At 41.1% G+C, this 17,025-nt stretch overlaps 1 protein-coding gene and 1 long non-coding RNA gene across 4 annotated transcripts in view; both read right to left on the reverse strand.

Moving 5' to 3' along the window:
• The window catches only part of LOC146515921 (uncharacterized), a 496,024-nt gene that overhangs the window by 80,583 nt on the left and 398,416 nt on the right, over nucleotides 1-17,025 (reverse strand). The window lies entirely within an intron of this gene.
• Nucleotides 1-17,025, reverse strand: part of cdh13 (cadherin 13, H-cadherin (heart)) — a 490,756-nt gene that overhangs the window by 80,583 nt on the left and 393,148 nt on the right. The window lies entirely within an intron of this gene.

Consider the following 17,025-nt stretch of genomic DNA (forward strand, 5'->3'; position numbering starts at 1 on the left):
CGTTTGTGTGAGCCCTGTACCCCTCATGATTTATTAATCTAATAGCGCTTTTCTGCATTATGATTACAGTCTGAATATCACTTTTATATGTTTTGTAGTTTAGTAACTAAATAACACCTAATCTTGTAGAATGCACCCATTTAGTGCTGTGGTAGTGGATATAACGCCTGGACGGTGGATCAGCACAACAGGTATTTATGGTGGGACTCACCTAAAACCCTTTGTGTAAAGCATAAATCCAGTTTGAACACTGAAGAGCTGCTTGAAGCTGCTCAAAGCTGTGAGGACAGTTGGGTGAAGGTTTGTCCTGCTTTCCTTTTATTTATCAGTTTACTTTAAAAAGGTGGATACAGGCCGTTTAGTCACAAAGCATCATTTTACACATCGACTGTTGAACTGACCTGATTTATTGCAAGTGAAACCAGAGTTCAACAAACATTTGCATTACTTTTAATGAGATATAATAAAATTTCCTTTTAACATTTCTATGAGACACAAGGAGAGAGAGCGAGAGAGCGAGAGAGCGAGAGAGCGAGAGAGCGAGAGAGCGAGAGAGGGGATTTGGCTTTGGAGCCATTGTTCTCAAAACATGAGTGATTTCTTTGGGGTCGCCTACAGAGACCTCGGTCAGCCGCTGCGAGCTGGATTTCAACTCTAAACTGAGCTGAGCTGCCCAGTTTTGGCCAGCGACTGCTCTAGGCCATGTGAACAAATTACCCGTGTCACACCTGTTCATATTTCTGCTCTGTATCAGCACCGTGCAGCGGGTCCACGCAGAGGAAATGAACGTGGCAGGACCAGAGAAAAGCTGGTCGCATCAATCAAACAGATTCAGCTTTGTCTTTGCGTGTGTGAGCAACAGTGTTGGTCAAGTTACTTGAAAAAAGTAATCAGTAACTAATTACTGATTACTTCCCCCAAAAAGTAATCCCGTTACTTTACTGATTACTTATTTTCAAAAGTAATTAATTACTTAGTTACTTAGTTACTTTTTAAAAACACGATTTACAACCTGAATAGGTGATAAAGTGATAGATCTTTCAGCCCAATTCTACTTTTTCTACATAATCATCATACAAAATGTAATCAAATGGAAAAGTCTCTTTTTAAAACTTGTTTTATTAGTTTTAATCTTTTAACTTTATGCATCAAGCAAAAATTTAATTATCTGCAACATTCTCTGACTGGAAGAAATTAGTTTAACATTTAAACCTATTTTCTGCACATTCCAGCACATAAAATAAAATATTTTTTTTGTGTTTACACTCAGTCTTTCAAATAGATGCAAGTAAAACACAGCAGAAAATAAATAAAGTCAAAGACTAGCGGTCCTGTTGCTCTATTTTCACCTGTAAAGCAGGAGTGGGGTAGGCGGAGGGTTACCCTGGTGCAGGTGTGCAGCGGTCAGTGGAAGAATCCGCGAGTTTCTCTGTGAGTTTCCCATTACGTCGTAGCTACTCGGTGCTTGCTCGGAAGTTTAGGGGTTTTTCGCTGTAAAAAGAAGTTTTCTTCCCACGCACAACGGACACTAATGTTTTTGTCACTTTTTATGGAATCAAACTCAAAGTAAGGTCAGTACTTCCACGCTTTAAACGCTGCATGCTCATACTCTCTCCTGCACTCGATATATGATCCATTGTTGATCTGCACACAGCTGTTGTCACGAACGTCGCACTCGCTTACGTCACTGTCATGAGACATTCTCGCAAAAAATCACAGTTTTAGTAACGCAGTAACGCAGCGTTCCTACGGGAAAGTAACGGTAATCTAATTACCGTTTTTGCAATAGTAATCCCTTACTTTACTCGTTAGTTGAAAAAAGTAATCGGATTACAGTAACGCGTTACTGCCCATCTCTGGTGAGCAAAGCAACTTGGTGTAAAAGGTGAGAAGGTGTTTCTTTTTAGGATGTAGTGAGAAGTTTCATTGGCAGTCGTGAGAAACCGTGTCGAGTGAAAACATAGAAAGCATCGTGGAACATTTATTGTTGTGGATATTATTTTTACTTTTACACTAGCAAAAGCTACTGATCACCACTGATAAACGTGTTCGATGTGACTTGATGAAAGCAGTTCAGCACAGATGCACAAAGACTAAAGGAAAGAGAACCAAACAGATCTCATTGTTGAAGTAAACGGAGACACTCTTCTTCTTTCATTACATGCTTTTTCGCGGTGCGGCTGCAGATCCAGGAACACTGAATCCTGGCTTAAATCAGACCCAGCAAGCATGTGAATGAATATGAATACTCAGCCTCCCTCTGACGTTCCCTTTGCAGAACCACAAAAGCATCAAAGCGTTTTTTTCCAGCGTGCTCACTGTCGTCTGCTGTGCGCCAGGTCAAGTCTCGAGGAGGCTCTGTGCCAGTTCCACCGAACAACTGCAGACGCTCCACAGAGTACACTGAACAAAGACCCACTGTGTCGATTTAACAGCAGAGTGTGCGCAGAGAGATGGTGGCCTGAAGCTCAAAGAATGAGCAGTTTGCATTGTCATTATTTAGCAGGAACAGAGCAAAGTGCAAAACGCAGTCCAAACCGGTGACGCGCACACGTGCGGCTGACTGTACGCATCGAGCAAGGAAACATTATCATCATAATAAGGTGCAAAATAGCAGCTCTTTGCATCAGTTGAAAAGCATAAACCTGTAATTACCAGGAAGAAAAGCAATTTACTCCTGCTTTACACTCTCTGCTTTCTCCTCTTGGCATCTTTTAGGATTGTTTTAATTATTTGCTGGCACACTGAGTGTACGAAAGCATCTCCCTGCCCCTGATCCGTCGCCGTTTCTCTCTTTTAACTCGTTTACTTTACTCAGCTGCAAGAAATGAGAACCAAAATCCAAACAGCTGATTAGCCTGTAATCAGTCCCTTCACATCCCAGGACGCAAGCGAGAGAGAGAGAGGAAAACGGAGGCGACTGCATGACTCAGCAGAGTGACATGCAAATGAAAAACCGGCAGCTTAAATCAGCGAGTAACGGGCTAACCTCACACTGTGGTTGATTTCATTCCCCGTGAGCACAACACCGGTTCAGTTTCTTATTACCGAGATTCCCATCTCCTCATTTTGCACCACTTAGATATTTATTTAAGCTGCACACACTCAGACAATTAGACTAGTGGGAAGTACATTTCCAAGTATTTCTATGCGAGGTGCTTTCCTGTTGATTCGTCGTTCCAATGCCTACACTTCAAATAACCTCCGAGACCCTTCCTCCTTCCTCTCCGTGTCCCTGTGGGTGCTTGTAGTCACACTACATGAGAAAGCTTGGTTGTTGTATTGGTTTGCAAGTTAAACTGGGACAGAAATGTGGTCCATCTTAATTAAATTGTCATTTGGCATCACTGTGTGAGTCTACACACTAACTATCATACACGACCTGCATATAGAAACATTTCTTCTACCATTTGAGAATTTGAGTAGCTTGAGGCTGTTTCCTAAAGAACACTAGTAGATATGCACTCACCTGCCACTTTATTAGGTACATCTTGTTAGTCCTGAGTTTGCCTTCATTTATTGGGGCATAAATTCAACAAGGCCAACATTTCTCAGAGGTTTTGGTCCATATTGACATGATGATACACAGTTGCTTCAGATTTGTTGACTCTACAGCCAAGATGCAAATTTACTGCTCGACCAATGCCAAATGTTTCCTATCGATTGGAGACTGTTTGTGTACAGTGAACTGAGCTCGAATCATTTCAAACTGCTTTCTTGAACATGACAGTATGTGACAGCACAGAACATGTGTCCAATGTGGTCATAAAGGGACTGACGGCAACACTCGGGTAGGCTGTGCCATTTAAAACAATGCTCAGTTGGTACTAAAGGGTCCAATGTAGGGCTGCACGATTTTGCATAAATTGAGAATCACGATTTTTTGGCTTAGAATTGAGATCACGATTCTCTCACGATTTTCTTTTCCAGTATAAATATTTATTGCACTTATTAACTGCACATCAACTTCGTAACAGTTGAGACTGAACATAAAAACAATAAATGTCTCACGTTTTGTCGTTGCCGCAAAATGTTGTACTGCTTGAAATTGCGTCTCCACCGTTGCTCGACACTGCGTGTATAGAGCAGGTAGTGCAACAATAGAAAAATAGTTGCGGGACGGCACTGTGTAGCGTTTGTCTAGGGTGTTGATCGTTTTCCTAAATCCCTCGTTTTGCACAGTGTTGATGGAGCCATATCTTTGGTCAGGTGATAAGTAACAGCCTCCGTAATTTCTTTGTGCCTGCGGGAGTTCGACGGGTACAGGGAAGCGCTGTATAAGGTTCCCGTTATTGATGTTTGGGTGGTTGACCGGGACGGAAGTATGAATCGAGATCGCGATTTTCTAACGATTAATCGTGCAGCCCTAGTCCAATGTGTAGCAAGAAGATTTCCGCCCACACCATTAGACCACCAACAGCAGCAGCCTGAAGCATTGGTAAAAGGACGGATTCATGCTTTCATGTTGCTCCCATCCCGATCCTCCCATCGGAAAGTCACAGTGCCGAGACTCATCAGCATTTCCAGCCTTCTATTGTCCAGTTGTGGTTAGTCAAATGCAAACTGCTTTTATAGTTGAGTTACAGTTGCCTTCCTATCAGCTTGAACCAGTCTGACTATTCTGTTCTTACATTTTCTCTTGCTGAATACGATGTGGTCATGTGGGAAGATCCCAGACTAGCCTGTGTGGCACTAAAAGCCATGCGATGCTCAAAGTAGGGCTGCACAATTAATCGTTAGAAAATCGCGATCTCAATTCATACTTGTGTGCGATCTCATTTCCAAATGACAACGATTTAATTAAAAAAAAAAAAAAAGACGACGATTGTACCGCATTTTGATCCGGGACGTAATCTGCATGAAAACAAGCGCTCACTCTTCCTGCTCAACAAATGACGAGGGCGGAGCCTTATACCACGTGATACAGAAGCTGGCTGCTAAAATTAGCGGGAAAAAACAACGGAGAGCACGTCAGGGATGACGAGAAAGTGACAGGAGAAAATCCGTCCCGGTCAACCACCCAAACATCAATAACGGGAAGCTTATACAGCGCTTCCCTATACACGTCGAACTCCCGCAGGCACAAAGAAATTACGGAGGCTATTACTTATCACCTGACCAAAGATATGGCTCCATCAACACTGTGCAAAACGAGGGATTTAGGAAAATGATCAACACCCTAGACAAACGCTACACAGTGCCGTCCCGCAACTATTTTTCTATTGTTGCACTACCTGCTCTATACACGCAGTGTCGAGCAACGGTGGAGACGCAATTTCAAGCAGTACAACAATTTGCAGCAACGACAAAATGTGAGACATTTGTTGTTTTTATGTTTATTTATTGTTTTTATGTTCAGTCTCAACTGTTACGAAGTTGATGTGCAGTTAATAAGTGCAATAAATATTTATACTGGAAAAGAAAATCGTGAGAGAATCGTGATCTCAATTCTAAGCCAAAAAATCGTGATTCTCATTTTATGCAAAATCGTGCAGCCCTAGCTCAAAGGCACAAAAACACCTTTCATGGCCTTTATGCTCAGTTTGAACTTCAGCAGTTGGTCGTCCCGACCACGTCTACAAGTCGATATGGTTGTGTTGCTGCTACATATTTGGTTGATTACATATTTACATTATTAAGCATTCGACTGTAATGCCTGTTTGTTTTTACGAGATCCAAAGAAAGTGAAGACAAGGTGTTACGACTGCTGCTGTAACACCTTGTCTCTCGTATGCACCTTTAAGCGTGCAGGTGCTTTTCCGTTTTTGTTAGTTAGGGAGGTACGTTGCTGTCATTTGGTTTAATTCTTATTGTAGGTAAGTTTAGATAGGCTCCTTTTGTTTGTTGTTTTGGCGTTATAGCGTTAAGTTATAGCCCGCTCCTTCTTTTGTGTTAAATCATCTCATTGTACAGAATTCTTATCAAATTGTATGAACTGTGTGCTGTTTGGGCTCGAGGAGGGATCAGCATTATGTTATGGTCTGGCCACCCATAACGAGCCATAATGTTAAAGTGAATTGTTACATGTTGTCATTTTTATGCTTATCTCTACATTGTTTCAACTCTGTGATGAAAGGAATTCCTTTGTCCCCTCCCCAGCCCCTCGAGGTTCTGGGGGGGCTGTAGTGTTTTATCACAAGCACATCCTTGTGAAGGTTTGTTTGATGCTTGGTCAGCTTCCTGCCCTTTTTATGGCTTCACTGTGTTGTTTATGCTGAACCAATACAGGAATTGAACCATACATTGGGTGTGGGGGAGATTACCCCCTTTATGACCAGGATGTTGTTAGAAACAGTTGTGATCAGGAAGTCACGCACACAGTGCCTTGTCTTTGTAACCTAGGGGGGTTACGCGGGTACTTGTGTGAACCATTGTAAACTATTGTTTCTTGTGAACGTTTTTCAATAAAAGGCAGCGAGAGGAAGCCGTCGTCGGGGTCAATCGTGATGGGATTCGAAGTGCCTTCCTGAGATACCGACGAGGCCTCCCTTGCAAGTAAATCGATCGACCGCTGTTGCCTTGCTCTTTTTTGTCATTCATGGGAGTAAGTCTCGGGGTCAGCGGGGTCTAAGTTTACCCTTATGGAAAAGAAATAGTAAAAACTTATATGATTTACTCATGAAAGTGGCCACTTTCTCATTACTTTCATATATTTTTTTAGTGAGTATCCAAAACATACACGTTTCATTATATAATTTTTCAAGGGTTCTTATATCTGTTTTCACTCTTGTATGCTTTTCATACAAGTTTCACACAAGACAGATACAAACTTTATAAGATTTATATCTTTTCCATATGGGTAGACCCAACACATAACACAAGGGAACAAAGAACAAATGGGAACAGTATAAAACAATGTATTACATTTAAATATATGTAATATATAGTATAAAAGCTTCTGATTTAGATCTAAACATTTATGTGCATCAAAAACAGTCAAAGGAAGAAAAACGGGGATTGTGTGACGTTTTTAAGAAAGCAGCAAATTTGTTGTCAGAAGGTTAAAAAAAACCATCTCTTGCTGCTCTACACTTATTTCTCTTGACCTCTCTAACAGTGAACCCACACGCAAAACTCGATACACTGTAGCGATGACTCACTTACTGACCGCTAACTGTGCAGTCCTTTGAGGGCTGATTTTTTAATGTATGGAGACGAGGAGAATGATTGGTTGGAGGCTAAATGCACTGTGTATTATGCGTATTATGATACATTTTGATTCAAACTGTTGGCTACATTGAACTTTGAGATGACTTTTAAAATCAACTAGTAAAAATTCATCAACAGCAAAATTGATTTGCTCTATACTTTATTTTCCCCTCCGTCCCCATCGCCTCGTACTTTGTGCACTTTGGCACAACCAGAATATTTAATTTACCCGACATACAGGACTGCAAACATGTGCAATGTGGAAATGAGAGAGAGCTTCTGCATGTAACGTGACACAACTCTTCATACAGACACAAAACTGAAAGAAAACTTGAAAGCGTTCTGAACCCAAAGACAGACAGATACTCAAGTGTCTGAAAATCAAACCGAAAATCAGTCGAAGCAGGATTAAACAGCCAGATGTTACAATTACAGGTCAACAATCTGACAATTCATTGGAATTTCTTTGCCTTAAGTGATACAATCATATAAACCTGACAGAAATGTAGCATAGGTATTATTAAGCAGATTTATCTACTAGCTACACCTTTTATTTGTTGCTGTAATCTTGTTCTCAGGTCTCGCCTGTTTTCTTATTCCCATGTTGGTCATCCTGGTGCAGGCAGGGACAATCTCAGGCTGATCTGACCCGATCAGGCCAGCCTTTTGTGGAATTAAAGAAAATATTTTACAGCTACAATGTATCCTGCAGCATTAACAATATAATCTACAGCATTGACTTTGCATTAAGATGGTTATTAAACCTGCTGGCTTTACATTAACCTTTTATTACAGGAGCAGCCATAATCACTGTATACACACACTGCATTTTGTGCTTATTAAAGAGTTGAAGCTCAGTCAATTAATTAAAGGTCATAAGCCTCGTTCGGTGCGATGTCCAGACGATCTATTGTGTAAGTGCAGCTTATTGGACCAGCAGCATCTGCTCTTATATAACTATCATTAGCTTACAGCTTTAAGTGTTTAAGGTATGTGCTAACTAAAAATAAAGACAAGATGATAGTTTATTAAATTTTAATGAAATTTGCAGATTGTTTCGGTGAAGTTTAATAAACTCCTTGCTATCTAAAATATAACAGGACACCGGAGTAAATTCTCGAGCATCTCACACTTCTGATAATCAGCTGTCTGCTTGACGTTTATTCAGCTGTGTAAAAACTATAACTTTAATCTCAGCCAAACCGATTTACTCAGGAACAAATAAAATACTAAAAAAAGCCAAACAATAACATTTTTAAGTTATCTAAGTGACTTATATATCATGTTTAACCTGAGTAGTGAAAGACAGCGGTGGGTTTGAAAACGATTAGCGGGAGTCCGGTGTTCTCACGGCTCTAGTTAGCCTAGCCCCCGGCTAGCTATCGAGCTAGTGGCTAACAGACGTCTCCGAAAACGTCGGAGCGCTTTTGAAAATATGTGGTGTCTTGATAAACTGAGCAGATATTTGAGGTTTACACAGCTACATTCTCGCCTGAAAATATGTTCAATGTTTATTTTGTGACCCAGAAAGAATAATAAGAGTAATATTAAAACTAACTAGCTGCCGCCATTGTTGGAAACTGAGCTGAGCTATGAATTCTGGGACACAGCTTCTTCTTCTTCGGGGTTTAACGGCAGCTGGCATCCTTGTACATGCAGTGCTGCCATCTTCTGTTTCAGTCCGTTATTACACTCTTAAATCCTACTACTTATTCCTGCGTCTTTTGTGATCTTACAAAGCTTCAAACGATGCGTCGACTATTAAATCAGTCGTTGATGATTTTGATAGTCGACGTAATCGTGACTAGTCGACTAATCGTGGCAGCCCTAGTACATATAATCTAGAAACAGGAGCAAAGGCCTGAAACTATTCAGCAACCTGTGGCGGTTGAGTTTGCTTAGTAACAGGTGACAAGTCCCTGGGGACCTTCAGGGCCTGGATTCATCGGCATATTTGGACGAAGATGCTGAGGGGAACTTCTGTCTGCATTTATCTCTTAAAACTGATCATTGTCTGTAAAAAATGCAAATAATGTTCTTGTAACGCGAGAAGGGGCATCAAACCCTGACATTATAAAAGCAATTGCTTGTGTATTTTTGGGTGGAGATCTATGCTGATTGTGTGCAGCATCCATCTCCCCGCATGTGTTCAATAAAATCATGGTTTGACCAGACTCTTCGGGACCAGTGTTGTTTTGTTTTCCTCCTCAATATCTTCGAGTTCGGGACACTTTCTAACCTTCAGCACCTCACACTGCTGTCACACTTGTAGTAGCTGATCTGTCTCACTCTCCTCTCTTGCCTCGGTACCTCAAAGTTAGACACCAGTTTTCATGCCTGACATTCCAGTATCCCTTCCCTTTTAACTCGTACAGGACCAGAGCGAGAAGCCAAAGTAGACAGGTAGCTGCTGAATAATGGATGATCCCACTGTTTGAAATGCCCTGTTTTCAACAGCAAGAGGAAGAAAACAACTTAAATATTTTGGAGGAGATGGAGAAGTCGTAGCAGAGAGTCGGCCAAGTCTGGAGAACTCTGAACACTGGCTGCTATGTGACAACACAAACACATTAGACATGTTTATTTTTGCAGCCACAGCTATTAAAAGAGCAGACTTTCTATCCAACACTTATTTAATGACTTTCATTCGAAAGCATCTCTATTCTTGTATGTATGCGTGAGCTGGTTAGCAACAGCTCAGCACAAATTCTACAAGCTAGTGCACAAAGTTTGGAAAACGTTGAGTGCAGCTCAGCTTCTCTGCTTCCTGTCTCCTTTGCCATCGAGCATCAATTACTTCAGTGTAAATAGTTATTCGACAACTGATGAGAGTCTTGTCACCAGAAATGAGACCTAATTAAATTCGCCAAACTTTCTTAATGACACTTCTGATTAGTTGCTCCCCTCTTCACAGCCTAGCAGAATAACATCAGAGCAGCGCGGCGAGTCAAATCTCAGAGAGGATTTGGAGGATGCAAACTTTCCCATTTAACTTATACCTTGAAGTGCAACATACTTCCTCAATGTCAAGAGCCCACACACCAGCTGAGCACTTGTGGTTTATGAGATAAACTTTCGTCAGAAAAAGTCTCCAATCCTCACTGTCACTCTGTCTGATGTGGTTTTCCTTCTCAGCACTTTCATAAAACCATTCTGCTTAACTAAAGCTCTAAACCAGTCAAGAGGGCTGGAGTGCTCCATCTGCAGAAGCATGAAACAAATCCGCCAGAGCCTAATGGTTTGGCCTAAATACTGAGTGGGATTAACGTGACTCGTGTTGCTGTAATTGTGTAAGTTACAGGGCCGAGTGAGAGTAGAGACTGCCACAGGTCAGTCTGTACATAGAGGCGCGTGTGCTGCTCTGTTTTTGTCCTGAATACAGTAAAAACAAGTTTTACCTTTAGCGCAGTTTTAATTAATTCTGTTAGTCACATAAGTTGCATCATGTGATTCGTGCAAGAAACATTTTCTCTTACATCATGAAGAGCAGACAGCTGCTGAGATCATTAGCTGCTGCGAGGCCTTCAGGGGCCCATCGGAATCTGTGCCACTGTACTTCAAAGGGTTTGTGGTCAAAGTGTAACAGATTTCATTTATTCTTTGCTTAGCGGCTACGCCCACACGGGCAAATAATCTGTTGATGGATTTTCATAAAAAAACGGGGAAGATTTGTAATACATTGGATAATCAGTTACTGCACCCCTTTATTAACCTTACAGAGCTGATAATAAGAAGCTCCACAGTTCAGCCCTCCCCCATCCTCGATACATCTGTTCAGACAGAGTCTCGAACCTCTAACTGAAGCAATAATTGTCATCGTTTGAGTGATAAGTAGGGGTGGGTTTTTATAATCGATTCATGGATTAAAATCGATTCTGGCTTGGATAACGTAAAATCGATTCATTAAAATCCTGAATCGATTTTTTAATATTAATTTATTTTGCCCGAAATGCCAGAATCTCTGGTGAAATCTCACAAAATTTCAACAACCACCAAACAGCTAAGACAGTAAATGAGAGCAGGAACACGGATTCTGCACAAAGACTTAAACACACAGCGTGGATCAGAGTCAGTGAGACGTCGCCTTTCTCAGCTGACGGTCGGGGCTGAAAGCCGACAGCTCGCTGATTCTGATGTTTCGGCGGGTCGAGCTTTGTGTTCACGCCCTTTATGCGCTGATTCTAAAGCTGTTAGTTTGATGTCTCTCCAAACAATATTGACCAAACCAGCAAAAGAAGATCCAAACTACGCTTCACATAAACATCGTCATGTATTCACTCTGACTTTTATTGTTTTGCTTCGACCACGATGCACAGCTCTCTCTCTCTCTCTCTCTGTACTGTTTTCTTCATTATTCGCTTGCTTGTTACGCACAAGTCTACCGTTGTTTACAGGCTGTCGGCCGCTGTTTTTTCCTTTTACTTACTTCCGAAAAGAAAACCTAATTTCTGCCGTTCAATACTGAACAAATTTAAACTTTTTAAAATTATGCAAAATGCAAAACGCTCAGCGTGTCTCTAATAAAACGGCTGTAACTTCAGAGGTAATGTTCATATGCTCATTAATGGTTTTCTTTTGTTTTTGATGTACTGCAGAATATTTTTATAAAATCCCAGAACAGGAAAATCACCTTCATGTGTTTCTGTGTTTTATCTTCAGCTACTTTGACACAAAGGCCTCTGCTGTGATACTCACACCTTGCGTGTGTCAGCTTCCTTTTTATAGATACAAAAATATGTAAATGTACTGATCTGAATTATAATATTTCTGACTGTCAAAATTTCCCAGATTCAAATCGAAGTGAATCGAATTCAATTAAATCGAATCATGGATCGAATCAATTCGGGACCTTGTGAATCGGAATGGAATCGATTCTAGAAATCAGTGACGATACCCAGCCCTAGTGATAAGGCCCATAAATCACATTTCATTAACGTTCATTAATGTGGAGGTAGCAGATCTCAGTTCAGTTATCCTGACCACGTGTGAAAGCGTCATTAAGTACTTTGTGGTAACAGATTACACATCGGCTGTCATTCAGACTCACAAATGTCAGATTTGTGTTGGTGACCAGACTCCCTCAAGTCCTGCCTGGACGCAGAGAAACAGTGAGATTAGCAAAAAAACAAAACCGAGGATTTCACCTTTATTTAAGTTTGTTTTGCTCACTGAGGAGAAATTTGGTTGATTTTTACTGCAACTCTGATCAAAACTGCTCGAGTGTGTCGTTCTTCTTTCATACCAGAAATTAGGCAGTCATTAGCATTACCACTGAAATTTGATTTGGAAATGAGAGCAATTAAAGGCACATCATTTAAAGGAGAAATCTTTTGCTTAATAGATGGCATTGGGATACTTTGGGGACATCTTGTTAAAGCAGAAATTCTGTGTACTCTAAAGTACTTCATACACTTGGCTTTGCTGTTCCCAGTGAGCGTATTGACGGTACATTACAAAAACATCTGGCATCATGTTTGAATTTTAGCATTTTCTTCTGAAGTATTGGTTCTTATCATTTTTATTACTCTTAAAAAATACTAGTTAACTCGAAAACACACTTTAAACCCACACAAGTGTGTGCAGGTCTCATTTTAAGAACTGGAAGATAAAAATGGAGAAGATGTCAATCACAAATGTTTCCACACAGAACTGAGAGGGCGTCTGATCAGTTAAATAAATGAAGCACCACAGGTTTATCAAAGGCCATCATTTCATAATCAGATGTTTCATATGTAGCACACAAAGTAACAAAATAGAAAAACTGCTTACATCCTAAAAGATGTTTGATTTCTCCTCCCACAGTGGAACACACCAGTAAAATGATGAAGCTATCAAATTACTATCAAACCTCTTTATTGCACTGATTGCCGTTTCAGAAGAACGTTTTCCTCAACACAAAGGATGAACCAGTGTTGGCTTAGCAAAGATCCTCATTTAAATTGTACCTTCATATTTCTTTATTTAATATTTCCCGTCCCTCCTTCATCACTTTTGATAGACAGGGAACACAGCAGCAGTTTTGAAAACGCACTAACCCCATCCATCACAGTTTGGCCCCTTCTCAAATACTCTGCTCCGAGTGCTCCGACTACCACATGCAGCACTGTTGCCTTCACCCTGCACATCTTCACGAGCTCCTCTCATTGGCCCTTGGTATTCTTTTTCTTTATGTTGCTATCACTTGGTATATTTATAGAAAAGCTTAGAGAAAAGCACATGTTATGGTAAAAATTAACTGCATTTTCCCTCTTAAAGGTACAGTGCAAACCCCGAACCAATAATTCTAGCTACAGTGACCACTGTAGATAGAATTACTGGTTCGGGGTTTGCACTGTACCTTTAAGAGGAAAAATGCATCTTTAACTGCATTTTGCCTCTTAAAGGTACAGTGCATACCCCTATCCAATAATTCTAGCTACAGTGGTCACTGTAGCTAGAATTATTGGTTCGGGGTTTGCACTGTACCTTTAAGAGGAAAAATGCATCTTTAACTGCATTTTGCCTCTTAAAGGTACAGTGCAAACCCCGAACCAATAATTCTAGCTACAGTGGTCACTGTAGGACAAGCATCTCAGCCCACCATCTGTAGTGCAGGCTGTCAGGTCCCTGTTTACATCAGCCGTGTGAAAGAGTCAGGGAAGCTCACTTCTGTCTGTTGACAGTTATAATAAGGTGAGTTGTTGAGGATATCCTGAACTCTTCTGCAGGTAAGCGCTGCGTTTTTTGCAGCTGTTACCCAGAATTAGAGAAACTTTCTTTAAATTGGATTGAACATTAACAGCCTCAAGCACTCAGGGAATAAACTCTCATATAAAGTGAGAATGTACGCTGTTTACCTGAGAGAAAGTGTCATTTTTAAGCTAACATTAGCTAACAAAATGTTAGCTTAAAACCAGCTATTGTTATTGTCTAGTTAGCTTGATGTCAGCTGTCCAAGAGGGGACAGACGTCCAGAAATATATATTTTTAATGGATTAATTCCAGGTTTATGAGGATTCCTGACCTTTAATGTTATCAAAGTGCCACACAGATGGATAGAATAAATGCAGCTCTCCAAAGGTCGGAGTTCAGGCATGCATGTGTGCACTGGCGAATCAGACGAATTGTGTTCCACGTCAAATGCATTTGACCTACTCAACCCAGGGCGGCACACACACAAACGCACACACACCTGCACTGTTATGCAGACGCACACAGTGAAGGAGAGAAGAAGCCAAAGAAAGCTGCTGCTTCTTATAATGCCGTTTTATTCTATGCACACCGTTCTGCTCCCACCTCTCCAAATGTCTGTCTTTCACTATGTCCTCGACCTGTCTGCAGGTCACAGGTACGACAACTCAAAGTCAGTGTTACTGCCAAAATGTCAAGAGGGTGAGATGACAATAAACAGAGGCTCCATGAAAGTGAATATAAAACGCATGCTGAAAATCAGATGAGCAAAGTGGGATAAAGTTAGAAAATGAAAGATTTATTACATAAAAGATTCAAAGAAAAACTGTGAAAAAACAAAAGATCACCAAAAGCTTTTAAAGGATCAACATACTACAGCTTATAAGGGACCTATTATAGTGATTTCAGTAATATTATACAGTTATATTCAATTAGAGGCACTTTGCAAGATTCACTGGCCCACCGTGTCCCCATTTATCTTAATATCTTGTATCCTAAGATGTAAATAGGCAGAGATATATAGATAAGAAAATATAAGGAAAAGTGCAATATTTCACAGCAGTAGGTGTCGTGATCCTGGGCCAGCATTCTTAGTTTTCATGTATTCTTGTATTTTGTTCTTCATTTAGGTTCCTGGGTTGTTAAATTGTTCCTTATTTGATTTCCCCTTGTGACCTTTACCCCCCGTGTGCCCGTCTGTGTATCTGTGAGCCCTCGTCTCCCCTCCTTGTGTTTCATTCAATGTTTTCCCCAGCCCGTTATGACTGTGCTCTCTCTCCTCCTGTCTGAACCTCTGTGTACTTCCTGTTTTACTTTGACAGTCTCTCGTCAGTATGCGGCTGTATCCCAATTCAGGGTCTGCAGCCTTAAAGGCCGCATTTTAAGGCCGATTACGTCACAGCGACGCGACGAAGGCTGTCCCAATTCAAAGGCTGCTCGAAATGCGGCCCTCAAATGCGTCCTTCATTTCCCTGAATTTTAAGGACGTGGCGGTGTAGACTTCGTGGCCCAACATATCCCAGAATGCACAGCGCGGCGGTGGGTGTGGATAATTTTGACAGAAAAAAACGGCAGATGAGGGGCGCCCGAAGAGTAAACTTTAAGTAAGTACTGAATATGATGTCACTTATTTATGTGCAAATGTTTAATAAGGAAGAACATTAAAACATTCCTGTTGGCCACATGTCGGCAAAGTCATGTGACATTAGTGACGTTTGTACTAACTTGGTTTTAAAGCCTTTACTTTAAAATATACGCCGTTCAATAGCTGAGCTTAATCAGAGAATGATCAAAGCTCATGTAGAAACAAACAAATGAACAAAAGATGTTCTCCTTCATTTCTGTCAAACAAAGCTGTATGAAACGTTTCCAGCTGTTAGTATCATGGTTGCTAGGCAACCTGGGCAGCGCGACGGAGGCTAGACCGTCCCATTTCACAAGCCTCGCACTTCCGGCCTTAGCGGTCTTTGAGTACGCGGCCCTTGAGGATCGTTGAGGCTGCAGACCCTGAATTGGGATACAGCCTGCGTCATGTTGTGTTCACTCCTCCTGTGTCGTTATGATTATCTGTGTCAGCTGTGTTCCCTGTGTGCTCCCACTGCTCTCGTTAACCCTCTGTGTATTTACATCCACGTCTCCCTCATGCTGTGTGTGCTTCTCCCTGTTTCCTGGTGAGCTTTATATTTAGTTTTCTCAGTTTAGTTTTCTATAACTTGTGAGCTGTTTTTCCAGCCATAAAGCTGTGCTTTTTGAGTTTATCCCTCGTGTCCCCGTGAGTTCGCGTTTGAGTCCAATTCCTGCCTGCCACACAGCCCAAACATGACAGTAGGCCAATAAACAGACGTTCTCCATCCTGAGTCAAACAGGAAGTAGCCCAACTGTGCTGTAGTTTAATGAGAACATGCTGGAGAATCTCAAAGCTTGCGTCAACACATTTTTCTCTTGGAGGAACAGATAATGTGGTAACCAGGTTACCGACGACCAACAGCTGCAGACACGACGCAGTCGAAATGTAACGTAAGAGGAAAAATATCAGAAAGACAAAAATATGAAAGCGCGTTCTTTGCTGAGACCATCCTCACTCTGCCATAGTTTGATATATTCAGTCAGTCCCAGGCTTTATGCTTAACTCTGTTATCACATTACTTCAGCTTCCCACGTATATCTGTGACGGACTCAGACAGCGACTCGAGTCTCGAGCTCCACAGTGAGTTTCTTAGTGCGATAACTCAGCGAGTGTTGGACGGTTTCCCCGTGATTCCAAAACTTTACATGTCGGGCCATCGCCAACATTTTGATTTGTCTAATAATGTTGTTTGTCACCAAATCCTGCCAAGCTCACGCTCACGATCGTTATCCTTGTTAAAGTGCACTGTGCTGCACAGATGGCTGCTTTGACTTTGACAAGTATTTGTCTTGGATTCCAGCTTTTGTTGTTTTCTTTCTACATTTTACTTCAACTTTTGTTTCTTTTGCTATAAAGAGTTTATTTTAAAGCTTCTATTTAAAGAGTAAAGAGATGCACAGAGAAAACAAACAAACTTCATATTCCTTAAAAACCCAAAACAAAAACCCACCTATGACCTCCTGGTGCTTCTAAAGCTGTCATTTGGGGCTAGTTTGTATTATCCAATATTTCTAATATTTATAGGATCATAGAGGTGACGTGTGATGTCAGGCAAGCAGCTATCAAAGCTTTATTGGTAG

The sequence above is a fragment of the Neolamprologus multifasciatus genome, chromosome 7, assembly GCF_963576455.1.
Source record: "Neolamprologus multifasciatus chromosome 7, fNeoMul1.2, whole genome shotgun sequence".
NCBI classification, from domain to species: domain Eukaryota; kingdom Metazoa; phylum Chordata; class Actinopteri; order Cichliformes; family Cichlidae; genus Neolamprologus; species Neolamprologus multifasciatus.